Raw genomic sequence first — 15,009 nt, 5'->3', positions numbered from 1 at the left:
AAAAGCAGGTAAGATTTAATTCATTTATTGGTAGTAACAGGGTGAATAGGAAACTGTAATTCTAGAAGTCAGAAAGTAGCAATTTAAAGATTTAGAGTAGGATTTCCCAACCTTGGCAATTTTAAGATGGGTGGACTTCAACTCCCAGAATTCCCCAGCCAGCTGGGGAATTCTGGGAGTTGAAGTCCACCTGTCTTAAAGTTGCCAGTGTTGAGAAACACTGATTTAGAGCCTCACAGTTTTGGGAAAGATTATTTTTCCCCCTCTATGTTTTTTTTAATTGTTTTATTATATTATAAAATACAAATAATAACTAAGTACAGTGATATTTATACAGTAGGAACTGGAAGCTATTAATAGTGCAATGATTAAAGTAAATTAAATGTTTCAAAAACAGAAAATTTATGTCAATGTTAAATATGATTTCTGAGATGTAAATGGACCGAAAATTGCTTAAATTGTACAGTTAATGCTGAATATAAGATTGATAAAAAGTTATAAAGTACATTGAATCATTTTACAATATGAAAAAAAGTTTAGAACTTTGAGTTTAATATTAAAATCCCCGCCGAATTGTTATTTATGAATACTAAAAGAGTGGGGAGAAATAAGGGAAGGAGCTGCTTGAAAAAAGTAGATAGATATTTTGCCTCTAACTTCCCTCTTCTCTGTACTCCAACTGTTCTGTAGGGTTTATAAACATTTAACCCCCCTTAAAAAACATACTATAAATGTTTGTATTTGCCTTCTGTGAGATTATATGCTTTCTCATAAACTGAGGCAGGCCAGAAGAAACAGCATTTGTTTATTTTAAGCAACATGTTGTCCTTTGTATTTTGGAAATAGTACAGATAGCCTAGTAGCTACAAAATGGGAAGGGAGATGTTGAGAACATTTTGGGTTTATTTTAAAGCTTATGGAGAGAAAGAATAAATGAACTGATTTTCTCAAACAATCTCACCCACCCATACACACATACTTCTGTAGCTTTCAGGACTGTAAAAATCATAGTGGTACAAAGAGTGTATAAACTTTGACCTGAAATTGTTCGGTTTTGCCGTGTTTAGATATAAAACTATGTAAACGTTTCTACAAACAGCAATTCTGTAATTCGTCAAAGCCCTATTTACTGGAAATAATAATACAAAATCCACAAAATTTGACATTTTGGTATCACTGTTCATCTGAGTATTGAAAGGACAGGGAGGGAATATCAATATATGCAGGAAGATCATAAACCCTTTGCATATCTGCCACTTCTGAATTCCTATCAGACATTCCTCCTCAGTGGTCTGCCTACATAGAGGACTGCTGTTCCATGAGATACCTCCTTGCAGCCCTGCTCTGACATCTGCATGAAATGGCTAGAAATGGCCATTCAGAGGTATGGAATGCAGGATGACTTTACAGATGAAACCCAACCCTGTCTTTCCATCCATCGTTCTGTTCCTTTTTGGGATAAGCAACCTTATGTAGATCAAGAAAAAAAAGTAGTAGTAAACCAAAACTATTGATGGCAGTATATAAGAGAAAAGAAAGGAAGGGAAACCCAATTAAATCTAATTCACACCAATACCATTCAATAAAACTCTCCGTAACTTTCTTTCCTTGTTTCTACCACACCCCAAATATGCTTCATGAATTGGCTTTTGTCTACAACTCTTTTTCAGGATTTCACCAACTCCATCCAACGACTAGTTTCTCTGTTGACCTTTTCCTCTTGACCCATCCACTCTTTCTTCATATATTTGTTTTGCAATTTGGACCTCCTTAATTCTATATGACTAAACCTGCTCAACATACTTCTTTCATAGAGTCGCTTGCTTGGGTAGTGACCATAGATGGTCAAGAATGGTTTATTCAGGCTTGCTTGATGGGAAAGAGGCAGAGAGCAAAAAATAAGTTCCCAATCATATTCTATGCTATACAAGCCTTCCTTTTAAGCAGCTGAAGCCAGACAGGGACAGCCCATTCATAGGCTTGCTTGGCTGAGGAAGAAGCAAACAGTTCTTCAAGCCCATCAGCGTTCTACTTTGCCTTTAAGCAGTTGTGGATGCTCAGAGACAGTTCATTCCCACTTACTTATTGTGGGAAGATGCAGAAAACAAACAAAGGTCCCAGAAAACACTCTAACCTGGGCAATCCTTCCTTTCAACAGCTGTAGGTAATCAGTTCATTCATAGGATTGCTTGGTGAGGGAGAATCAGACAACAAGTGTGCCCCCCAAACCAGGAACCACCTATGCTGTGTTACCTCCTTATCTATTCTCTGATCTTGAACATTTGAAAAGGCTAAGCAGGGCATGACCTGATTAATAGTTGGATGGGATTACTTCAGGAAAGCCCAGGACTATAGACTAGACTAGCCAGGCTGGGGAATTCTGGTAGTTGAAGTCCATATATCTTAAAGTTACCAAGGTTGAGAAACACTGAGTAGACACAAGGGAGTCTTTATCTTTCCCTTACCAGTCACAAGGAGCCTACATATTTACCCATTTCCTGCTGTTTCCAGATATCTCTGCTACTACTAGACATTTCCCAGGTAATTAATAAGGAATCAACTAAAAGATCTTATGTAGGACAAAAGTTCTTTAAATTTCATTTTTACTTTTGAGAACTGAACCTCATAATGCTGTGTTTTGACTTTGGTGCTAGTGGATAGCTGTGGATTGCATCTGTTGTGACAGCAGAAGGCAGATATAAAAGTTACACAACTTGGAATGCCTTTTTTTTTTTAGGTTCAGACAACTTCCCAAGCTTTTAGCTTCTTTTATCTTTAATCTTACACATACAAAAACAGGCATTAAGACAATGAATCTTACTCATTAGAGTTTCCTCAAAACAACATCTGTTGGGGAAAGTACTGTGGGTAATTTCCAGTTTAGTTTACACTCTGAGTCGATCCCTGTGTCCAAATCGGAGCAAGTATTCCTGTCACTCAGTCCAGCTAGCAAAAAATATAGCTTGATGTTTAGTTATTAAACTTCAACAAACAACACCACAATTAATTGCCAAAATGAGATCAAGGCAGGCAAAAGCAGGGAGAGAGGCACAAACAATAGGCATTATCTATTACATCATCTATATTCAGTGCATTCGGAAAGTATTCAGACCCCCTTCACTTTTTTCAATTTTGTTATGTTGCAGCCTGATACTACAATTGTTCAAATTCATTTTTTTCTCATTAATCTACACTCAGTACCCTATAATGACAAAGTGAAAACAGAATTTTCAAAATGTCTGTAAATTTATTAAAAAGGAAAAACTGAAATATCACATTGGCATAAGTATTCAGACCCTTTACTCAGTACTTTGTTGAAGCACCTTTGGCAGCAATTACAGCCTCGAGTCTTTTTCGGTATGATGCGACAAGCTTTGCATACCTGGATTGGGGGATTTTCTGCCATTCTTCTTTGCAAATCCTCTCAAGCTCAATCAGGTTAGATGGCGATTGTCAGTGGACAGCCATTGTCAGGTCTCTCCAGAGATGTTCAATAGGGTTCATGTCAGGGCTCTGGCTGGGCCACTCTAGGACATTCACAGAGTTGTCCCTAAGCCATTCCTATGTTGTCTTGGCTGTGTGCTTAGGATCATTGTCATGTTGGAAGGTGAACCTTTGGCCCAGTCTGAGGTCCTGAGTGCTGTGGAACAGGTTTTCCTTGAGCATATCTCTGTACTTTGCTCCATTCAGCTTTCCCTCAACCCTGACCAGTCTTCCAGTACCTGCTGCTGAAAAACACCCTCACAGCATGATGCTGCCACCAGCATGCTTCACTGCTGGGATAGTGTTGGGCAGGTGATGAGCGGTGCCTGGTTTCCTCCAGACATAACATTTAGAATTGAGGCCAAACAGTTCAATCTTGGTTTCATCAGACCAGAGAATCTTGTTCCTCACAGTCTGAGAGTCCTTCAGGTGCTTTTTTGCAAACTCCAAGTGGGCTTTCCTGTGTTTTGCACTGAGGAGAGGCTTCCGTCTAGCCACTCTGCCAGAAAGCCCAGATTGGTGGAGGGCTGCAGTGATGGTTGTCCTTCTGGAACTTTGTCCCATCTCCACACAGGATCTCTGGAGCTCAGTCAGTGACCATTGGGTTCTTGGTCACCTCTCTTACTGAGGCTCTTCTCCCCGATTGCTCAGTTTGGGTGGGCGACCAGCTCTTGGAAGTCCTGGTTGTGCCAAACTTCTTCCGTTTGAGAATTATGGAGGCCACTGTACTCCTGGAAATCTTCAGTGCAGCAGAACTTTTTTTGTAGCCTTCCCCAGATCTGTGCCTTGCAATAATCCTGTCTCTGAGCTCTGCAGGCAGTTCCTTTGACCTCATGGCTTATGCTCTGATACAGTCTGCATTGTCAGCTGTGAGGCCTTCGATAGAGAGGTGTGTGCCTTTCCAAATCATGTCCAATCAATTTAATTTACCACAGGTGGACTCCAGTCAAGGTATAGAAACAGCTCAGCAACTATCAAGAGAAATGGGAGGCACCTGAGCTAAATTTCAAGTGTTGGTGCAAAGTGTCTGACTACGTATGCCAATGTGATATTTCAGTTTTTCCTTTTTCATACATTTGAAAACATTTCTAACATTCTGTTTTCACTTTGTCATTATAGGGTACTGTCAGGTTTATCCCAAAGAACTCCAAGAGACAATGCAAATTCAGTTCTGCTGAATTTATTAGCTACAACCTCTAGACAGAAATCTCCCCAGACTGAACCCCAGCTCCCAATCCAGCCATCCACAACACCGTGAATTCCTCAGGGAGGTGCCAGCCTCATCCTCTTGAACTTCCCACGCTCCCACGGTGAACTAAGAACACGCTTATCTCCCTGAGCCAGGCCTTCATAATTCCATTCCATCACAGGTACTGAGTGTAGATTAACAAGAAAAAAAATGAATTTGAACGATTGTAATATCAGGCTGCAACATAACAAAATTGAAAAAAGTGAAGGGGGTCTGAATACTTTCTGAATGCACTGTAGTTATCTATGTTGAAAGGACACAGAACTTTCCAGAGCTACTGGAAATAATACTAGGGTCATTAGCATGGACAGTCCCAAAGGGAGTGTCCTTTGGTTATTCCAGCCTTAACCCTTTTATGTGCACAATGGTACCAGGATAGAGATGGAAAATAGGACACCAGATGAAGCCACCTCTATTCTGTACCATAAAGAAAACAATTTGGTGGATGGGGATAATTGTACCCACACCATCAAGGGAAGGCAGGGATCCTATCATTCTTTTTTTCTTTTTAGTCCATATTTTAATCCAAATTTCAAGAACTCATATATCTCTGCTTACTATAAATGATAATATCAAGTATTCTTTAAATAACCTTTCTCTCCTTCCTTTCTTACTTCCAAGTGCATCCTATCTCAAGACCTTGAACATTACCCTGCTCCTAGGCCCTGCTCCCACCATACTAAAATCTCTGTACCCTAGCAACTTTGTGCTTATGGAATAAAATGAAGATCAAATGGACTATTTCTTATTTCCTAGCAAGTAATAAGAGCAGCCTTCTGCAGTTATTCAATTCATTAATGGCCACAGATCCTGCCCTCTCTGTATACTAGGGAATAGGAAGTGCTGATCATAATTTGAGAATTAAGTAGTTGTCCTTTAATACCCAAAGTTCCAGAAATGTAATCACCCTCCTCATCTCACACACTGTCAGGCCCAGCCCAAGAACAACAGTGAAAAGTCCAGTTGAGTTCAGTTCCTTTATCTGCTTACACCTTATAGACAGAATCTTGCCAGGCTAAATCTATACTATTGCAACAAGTGGATCTACCCTGGGAGGTTTTAGGGAGTGGCTATCCTGAACCTCTTTCGCTTCCCACGCTCCCCCTGTGGACTATGTTGTCCTTTGTCTCCTTTCTCTTCCTGGAATGCACCCCCTCCTTCCTGATAGCCTTGCTCTCTCACATCACCCTCCTCTTTGTAGATACATTCCATCACACACACACACAGAGAAGAGAGCTAGCATGGAGAAATACCCTTAAATTCCCTATCCAGAATTATTCCTGCCTTTACGGCAAGCAGGAAGTGACTTAACCCAGAGAAAAAAGGGCGACCCCTCTCCCCAAACAAACAATAATCCTATATTTCTCCCTATAGTCCAATTTCCAGATTTGGAATTCATTTCCACCTAGAAAATGAATTGAGCCTCTTGCCAATCATTCTTTGGAATCTGGGTGCTCCCCATCATATCAGCTCTCAGCTTCTTCCTGCCAACAGAACAGCAGATTTTCATAAAACCTTACTGCCACATCAGGTCTCACTGCCTCCTTCTACGTTAATCGGGTTTTGTATATATTTCCCATTACGGCAGTAGGGGAATGCCAAGAATTGACTGAAGAGGAATAACCAGTGATTCCATCAGCTAATTCATGGGGGGTGGGGGTTCAGTTCCTTCCTAAGTAGCTTTGAAACTATGCCTGGTCATGTCTCGAGAGAGAATGAAGGAGACTGGCTAGGAATTCTTTAGCTGGAGTGCCCTCAAGCAATCAACAGAGGCAGACAAAGTTTTCTCAAGATCGTCTCCTCCAGGCAACCCAGCACATAACCCACACCATGTTTTGGCTGATACTGCAGAAACCACCATCCCACCCACAAAATGCCTTCCATAATCTTTCTTGTCTCATGCAGAAGTGAGCAATTTCTCTAGCAAGATGGCTTCGTAATATAATTCCCAAACGAGGGCACAGGTGAAATCTTGAGGATATTTCTTTATAGAGTTCCCATGGAAAAAAGTAAGGTGCTTAAACAAGTGTCTACTCTCTCATGATAGAGGAAGGTATTTTTTGCCCCTTGGGTTGCTGGTCAGAGTTGTAAAGAACTCAAATCAGTGAAAGAAACTCCAAAGTTATCAGCTTTTAAAGCAGCTTTCCCCAGCCTGTTTGCCCTAAATGTGTCAGTACTGTAACACCCCAAATTCCAAGGAAATTTTAAACTGTATCTGGAGGATGCTGTAATCAACACTTTTTCCCACATTTCTCTAGAGAAGTTTCAGTATCAGGGATACGTCCCTACAGTGTAATCATAGATCTTACACTGATTTTAAAAGGATCCTGCCCAATGGTGTTTCTCACTGAGTACTTACACTGACAGATATTTCAACTTAATAGTTATAAGCATCATAAACCAGCCAATTAATTAAATGCCGTTTCTTACAGAAATTATGGGCCATAAAATATTTATCTTGGAGTGAAGTGTCCATTCAGCATGGGCAATTAATAAATTTGGCTCAATATTTTGTCATGGCAACTTGTTTTTTTCCAGTTTGATTCAGTTTGTAGGGCCTTTTACATACCACATAGCAAGTTTATTGTGATTTGCAATCTTATTTCCAAAGATAGTCTTCATGCACTCTGCCACTGAAAGCATTAACTTTTCCTTTCTTTTAATTTTTCTGTGTTTCACATTTGCATTTACTTTTACATTTGCATACTTCCTCTGGGAAGAACTCATAGATTAATAACTCATAGAAAAATAAAGTGAATGGCATCATCTACGTACAAAAGTGTATACACATCCATATCCCAAATCAACCCATTTCTAACTTTGCCAAAAGCATTCTTTATATATTTATCCATAAACACATTAAGCCAAACATCCCTGTTTATTGGTAGCCATTTGGGGGGATGGTACATTTAATATTAACTTTGGTTTTTTATAATTTTGACTTATTCTTGCCTTTATCATTTTAATGTGTTGTAAGTTGCCCAGAATCTTTTGAGTTGGGCAGGCTATAAAAACTGTACAGTATAAATGAATAAATAAATAAATAAATAAAATGTAAGGGTGGGGGAATACACCTTGTTTAGGGACTCACAGACACACTTAAAAGAACATTTTTTTTAATTTTTATCATTATTTTATTCTTAAAATACCAGCAACATCTGTCAAGGTCAGGTTCTGTTGGGTTTATAGTCCAATATTGTAAAATATAACTCTTTTGTAAATTATAACTATTATTAGATATTGCTTAATAGTTTGAAAGACTATGCAGTTAAACACTGCATACAAATGGCCCATCAGCTCTTTTGCTTAGTATATTAGTGTTCTGCAACTGTCCAAGGTCAGCCATCTAGAAATAAAAACAAAAATTGCTTCAGGCAGCAGGCCAAGAAAATTTTTGTCTAAATGAAAATATATTAAATGAAAGTTCAGGACAAGTAGTCTTACATTCTGGTATCATCTCACTCTTGTCCTTGAGAGAAGCATGAGCAGGAAGGGCTGTGACATTAGAGAACATGACATGATTCTAAAGGACAGTCTAGCATCTGGATAGGTCAACTCCCTTAAAAGAGAAGATTCATAAAATTTCTCAGGAAACCCTGACTATGAGTCATTCATAGTCATATTCTTTGGAAAATGAATTTTGTGGTAAATATGAAGGACTCATCTGACATCTGCATGTAAAACTTCCAGACTGCCCACTGGAAGCATTAACAAGAAACTATAGCTTAAATATTTTGGATTCATAATGTGAAAGCAAGAATCACTGGAAAAGATCCTGGTGCTTGGGAAAAAGTGAAGGCAATCAAAAAAAAGACTGATAAAATTCGAAGTTGCTAGATATTATCACTGATTACCCAAAGAGGAACCTACAAGTATTCAAAGAAGCAATTATTGACTGATAATCTTGGTAAAATCCAGGTCACAAACAACTGAACAGCAAGATAGCACTGTTCTGTCAAATGGATGAGAGAGACCACATGGTTAAATGTTTAAACACGGAGAATCAATTATTATTATTACGGCAACATGGCTCAACAAAGCACACATTTCAGAGAAATAGATTAGAAAACTAGCAGTACTTTGTAGATTGTGGTTTTCAATTTCAGTTTAGATCAATTTCTGTCTATAGATTAAGGTGGAGGTAGACCGTGTTTTTCATACTTTGTCTCAAGACTGTAGATCAGTGCTTCTCAACCTTGGCAATTTTAAGACGTGTGGACTTCAACTCCCAGAATTCCCCAGCCAGCTTTGCTGGCTGTGGAATTCTGGGAGTTGAAGTCCACATGTCTTAAGGTTGCCAAGGTTGAGAAACACTGCTGTAGATATAACAAGGATCTTGAACAGCATTCAGGTGCTAAGATCTTGAGAAATCTGCCCTGCTGGCCAAAAGTGGGAGAAACAGAGGCTGAGTCCTTGATTCATGTTCTTCCTTCTAAAAAGTCCAAGTCAAGATGGTATCTATGGAGAGGTATTTAGGGATAATTTGAGTTGGTAGTTCTGCTGCTCTGTTAGGTATTCAGTGATATAAACAAGAAAAGAGGTGTTCTGGAAGGTTGCAATGTCACTGTGATTATTCCAATATTTTAAAAAGAAGATATGATGGTCCCAGCCAATTATAATCACATAAGCACCATTAACTTTGTAACAAAAATATATGCCAGGTACTTGTTTAATAATCTGGAGGATTGGCCATTAGAAAATAAAATCCTTGTTGAAAAAGAGGCAAGGTTCAGAAAAGTATACTCAATAATTAAACCATAGCTGGAGTATAAGCAAAAAACTAGCAAGTTCAGCAGTTTAGTTATCTTGGGATTTGTTTTACCGGTCAGGTGCTTGGATACCACAAACTAACACTGGAAAATTGAATATGTTTTTTTTATAGTAATTTTATTAAAAATTATATTACAACAATAAAAAACTAATAAAAACTAAAAAAAATTCAAGAATAAAAAGAAAAAACAGAAGGTGCAGAAAAGAAAAAGAAAATAGAAAATAGAAAAAAAAATAAGAACAATATAGTAAAGAAAAAGAAAAGAAATATATAAAGAAATTACTTCCCCCTCTGTTACAACAGGTATAAACAATTTTAGTAACTTATCACCTTCTCTTAAAATACAACAAATGATCTCTTCTTCCCATATGCCATCTCTTATCTATAAACAAATCCTTAAAAACTCATCAATTCAGTCCTGATCAGCAAAAGTCCATTAAGGTTACCAGAGATAACAACATATCTATTTTAACCTTGATCAAATAAACTATACTTTATTTATTTATTTCAAGTTTGGTCACCACTAGGAAGTGACTCTGGGTTGTTTACATTAAAAAAAAAATCCCTTCCTTTAAAGATCAATCTTGATCTTTAGTCCCTTCAAATAATATCCTAGATCTTCATTTCTTTTCATTTTTTCTTTATCCCTTCTCACAAAATTCTTCAAAGCTTTAACTAGCCTCTTTTGTAAATCCAATAAAGGAAAATTATCCAGGTCACTCTCTTAGTTTGTTATTTGTATATCCGTTTTAATTATTAAGACATCAACCAGTTTCTTTTGTATGTCCAGTGTAACATCTTTTTCCAAATCATTCTTATAGCCTGTCATTTTTAAATCCACTTTCAGATGAGTCTCAGTCTTGTCCAATAAAACTTGTTCCTCTTCCATAACATCTTTTAAACACAGTCTATCTATAGAGGCAGACAAAATTAACTTCTAGTTCCATTGTTCAAAAATATTCTTCAATATGTTCAATGTTAAAATATTTTGCTCCATTATGTATTAGTAAGTCAAATTTAAGTGTTCTTCTCCTTTAATTTAGTTCCTTCTAGTTTCCTCTAGTGTCCAACCTTCAAAGTCCCATCCTATCATATTTTTTCTAAAACAATTCAAAACAAAAACATTTTCCCACAGGAAGGATTCTTATAATTAATTCCAAAGTCTTATTTCAAACCCACATGGACCCTTAGTCCATTTGTAACTTTCCAGAATCAAAGTTCTAATCACCCTTTTGCTGCTTATTAAAAAAAATAAGTTCTCAAACTTGTATTTAAAACTTCTTTCACTAATGATTGAAGGAAATTCACCCAGTGTTTTCAGACTTGTCGATCCAAAGATTCCTAATAGCTGAAAAGCGGTTAACAACAATTTCCAAAAGTGATTAGAAAAGGTAGTATGAGTGTCCTTTTGAAAGCGCCGACTGTGGTTTGGGTTTGAGCAAAATGGCTATTCCTTTGTCTCCCAGAGCTCTAAACCTACCAGAGACTGCTGTCTTGCAATCTCCTCATGATGAGCAACTGTCTGGAGCACCTGTGGGCGATCTCAAGTCCTCTCCTTATCCAGAGAGGAATTACAAAGATCTTCTCCAGAAGTCTTGAAAATTGAATTTGGATTGATTCACCAATGGAGGTAGATAGGTGGAACTTCTGCTTAAATTATTCCAGAGTAAAGTTTTGCTACAGGCCTTGTATGAGACAGTGGCTCCAGAATATTGGTTGCCAATGAAGTAAACTGCTTACAGTTTAATATTTTGAGAATTAGTGTGAAAGTACCCAAATTCATCCCTACACTTTAAATTTCAAGTCTTTAATACTGACTTGTGAAGTTGTTGCAAACTATTTTTCTTGGGCTGCTAATGGACTTGATTTAGTTCTGCTATGATTTTATAGCCATATATGTGACATGGCCCTAAAGGCTTACATAACTTCCATTTAAACAATAAATTTGTTTAATGTTCCTCTTATATGGCTCCTCCTACATGGTAGTAATCTGAACATCAAGTTAAAAAAACACCATTAAGTGAAGCCCTAGGGGGGAAAGAGGAATAACTTTGTTTCTTTCCCTTTCCAAAGATCTTTCAACTGCTTTCAAATTTCATCAGGAAGAAGCAGCAGGAACAGTTGCTGCTACTTTATTTAATGACACAAGAAAAAGGAAATTCATCTTAGAGAATAACATTGGCAGCCTCTGAAGAAAACTGTACACCTTATTTAAATTATGTGATAATAATTATTTGATTACTGATTACTAAATGATAATTCATAGAAAGTATTATAGATCCTTTCTTGCTGTTTAAAAAAAATTGCAAAAGATGACTTGGTAGTCTGCCAACATGAAATTTGTACTAGATGAGTTGCTAGGCTAGGTATCTCTGCATGATCTTCCAATACCATCAGCAGAATGTAGTTTCCAAGTACTGTGATAGTAAAAGTTGGATAAAATTCAAATGAATTGATATCATGTTTTCTGGCCCCTTACTGTATTTCCTTGATGGCCATTTTCCCTGACTGAAAAATGCAGTTGGATGTGATGAGAGTTACATTATTTTCATTTTCTAGAGGTTGAGAAGTCCTTCAAGAAGGATTTCCAAAGCTTCGTCATTTCACACATTAGGTATCATAGAAAGTTATTTCCATAAAAGAGTTCTATATACATTTCCACAGGAACATCTGAAACATGGAACCAATTCTTGGAAGCTGTCTCATCTCCTGACTGCTCAGGTCATATCAGCCTTACTAGGTAGACCAGACAGGAAACATGACCAGATGAGCTAATTCTACTTTATTGTAAGGCTACATTAACAGAATCTTGCAAATCTGAATGTACAAATCTCCCTCTGTCTCCTTTACAGTCTGAGAAATTAGGGAGAGTTCCTTCTGATCTTCTTTCTCCTCCCATTATGCAGCTGTGGCCTCTCTTATCTGGCCATTCCCTAAGCAGCATCTCTTCACCCCGTCTCTCAAGGTCTTTCTCACATACCATTACAGGTCATCAGAAGGGATCACAATCCACTAGGGATCACTATACCAGAAATACAGTACTTATTGTGTATTTCTAGTTTACAAATAACATTCTAAATGATTCAAGTATTTAAAAACAATAACAACAATTGTGCATTATTTTGTATAGGGTTATTATTTTTATTCATGTTCCTTCTTATGTTGCCTGAGACATCATAGGGCTAGAGATAGGACAGTAATACTCTGGAACATTTCCTTTTCTCTGTGTTCAGACCAGATCATTTTTTGTTTGTTTTGTTTTTATTCCATCCTTCACCAAAAAAAACAAGGGAGGGGGGAAATAAAAAACAAGAATCTAAAACCAAACAATTAAAAATATATATCTGTAATATTAGCAATTTATTTCTAAATATATGTAGCTCTCGACTTGGCTAATGCTACTAATAGCTAGGTGGTTTTGTTTTCTAATAATAAACAAAGTAAACTTCAGGGCATATCAGTGAGTGTTTTTCTTTAAAATACTGGCAAGATGACTCATAGTCAAAGAGTAAATGAGCAAAATGTCCTGATTTGCCAGCCTTTCTAAAAAGCTTTAACAAATAACTAAAACTAAGTTTGTACAACACTTTTATTGGAGCTTTATTTTCAGTAGGTTAGATAAATATTGAGATCTTCTCCCTTGTGATTGACTGATTATGTACCATCAAGTTGTTTTTGACTTCTAGCAACCACATAAATAGATTTTCTACATCTTGTCCCTTGCAGATAATCAATATCTGAGAAAGCCACTAAGTATTCAAGCTTTAAGTTCGTGTGCTGTTTCATAGAGATGAAGAAATGAAGGAGTCTTATTAATGGCTTAACTGTCATTTTAACTGAATACTTAAAAATGTAAATTTTTGCAGGCAATAAATTGGATCCTGATTAAACTGGATGCTGTTAATTTGCTTTGAAAAAATTGGGATTTTTAATGTATCTCATTAATTATAACAGGATCTGGATCTCATCCATTATTCTGAGCAATGCTTTCCTAAGAGTTGAATGAATGAATGAATGAATGAATGAATGAATGAATGAATGAATGTAGTTAGATATTTGTGACAAATATATATTGGTCATATACAGCTTGATTATAGTGATAGTGAGTCCTCCAGTAAAATTGAATCCTATCCTGCTATGGACAATTGGACCTAAACTTTCAATGGGAAAGGAAGGTTTTTAGTACCTCTTCCCAAGTATTCTCCAATTATCTTCATATTTAAAATTTGATTCCAAATTAGTCTAAGATATATGTATTAATTACTCACTATCAGTCATAAATCTGTTGCTGATAAAATTGTATTAGAGCCTAACTTCATATGAAGCAAAGTTTGCCAGTGGGAGGGAGGCATCCCTCACATGAACCCAAGCAGGGCATTTTGGTTTCCATACTCAGGTGAAGTTTGGAAGACAAAGTTTATGACAGTTAACAGATGAGAGCTGAGCTAGGAAAAAAAAGAAATAGTGCATATAACAAAATATATGTTTAGAAGCACCAATACTAGAACACACAACCGTGATGCAACGTAACTCCTGGCTTATGAGAGTTCTTTCAATCAGTTGCTTCCTCATTCTAATGAACACCAACAGAACTTAGCCATCAATGAAGTCATCATTGGAATTTTATTTTTTCTACAAATATTTAACATGACAAATGAATAAATCTGCCTGGTAATGAAGTCAAGGTAGGTATAATCAGTTGCTGGCAGGCTCCAATGTGAAACCTGAACTGAAAAATGGGCTGCACATACTTGGATTCTTGTTTTTACATACATTCAAAGACAGGGGAATCCCAGCATATCTTTCCAGCAGAAATCCATATATTTATTTATTTATTTATTTATTTATTTAGGGAATGTATCTTAAGCAAATGATTCTGGGCAGCTCACAATACAATTATTAGGGAGAGGTAGCCAAGCATAAAATGGGCTCAAAGGGTTGCCTTTCTGTCCATAGAAGCAACCTCTGTGAACCCTGGAATGAAAAATGATCATTGGCAGACATACAGTACATTGCCAATTCTAAGTAGCTCTAATTTGCCTGCAACTATGCGTATCCAACCACAAAGGCTGTCTGCATATGAAAGCTATGCATCCTTTACTCTTGTCAGTTCTGTGCCACATGCGCAAAAGTGTTCAGCTCAGGGTAGGACTGGAGTGCCGTTGCAGCAGTGAAGTTGTGGAAGTGTGAATAGCATGTTGGTGATCAAAGTTCCTTTGAGACTTTTGCGGTAGAAAACATTTTCTGGATTCGGATAAAATTTTATTGCCAAAGCAGGATCTCACTGTACTTTCTGGAGGAACTGTCAGCCAAATGCCACTCAGGGGACTATTCAGCTGCTCTCAATAGTTTGGTTTCATTGTTTTGCATATTCAGTCACCAAAACACTAAATCAAAGTGGTGGACTGAAGATGCAGCTTTTTAAAAAACTGCAATGTTAAGAACACCAGTATTTCCTGTTCTGGAGAAAGTCTAGAAATCCCCATTTGTCTTTGTTAAGCCAAGA

General features: G+C 37.2%; 1 long non-coding RNA gene across 2 annotated transcripts in view; it reads left to right on the top strand.

Annotated features, from left to right (window-relative positions):
* The window catches only part of LOC112541221 (uncharacterized), a 63,678-nt gene that overhangs the window by 12,979 nt on the left and 35,690 nt on the right, over positions 1 to 15,009 (top strand). The window lies entirely within an intron of this gene.

The sequence above is a fragment of the Python bivittatus genome, unplaced genomic scaffold, assembly GCF_059951505.1.
Source record: "Python bivittatus isolate LINGU-HERP-01145 unplaced genomic scaffold, Pbiv_v1 ctg000610_np1212, whole genome shotgun sequence".
NCBI lineage: Eukaryota > Metazoa > Chordata > Lepidosauria > Squamata > Pythonidae > Python > Python bivittatus.
The sequence above is the reverse complement of the archived record's forward strand: the minus strand, read 5'-3'. Positions and strand labels throughout refer to the sequence as shown.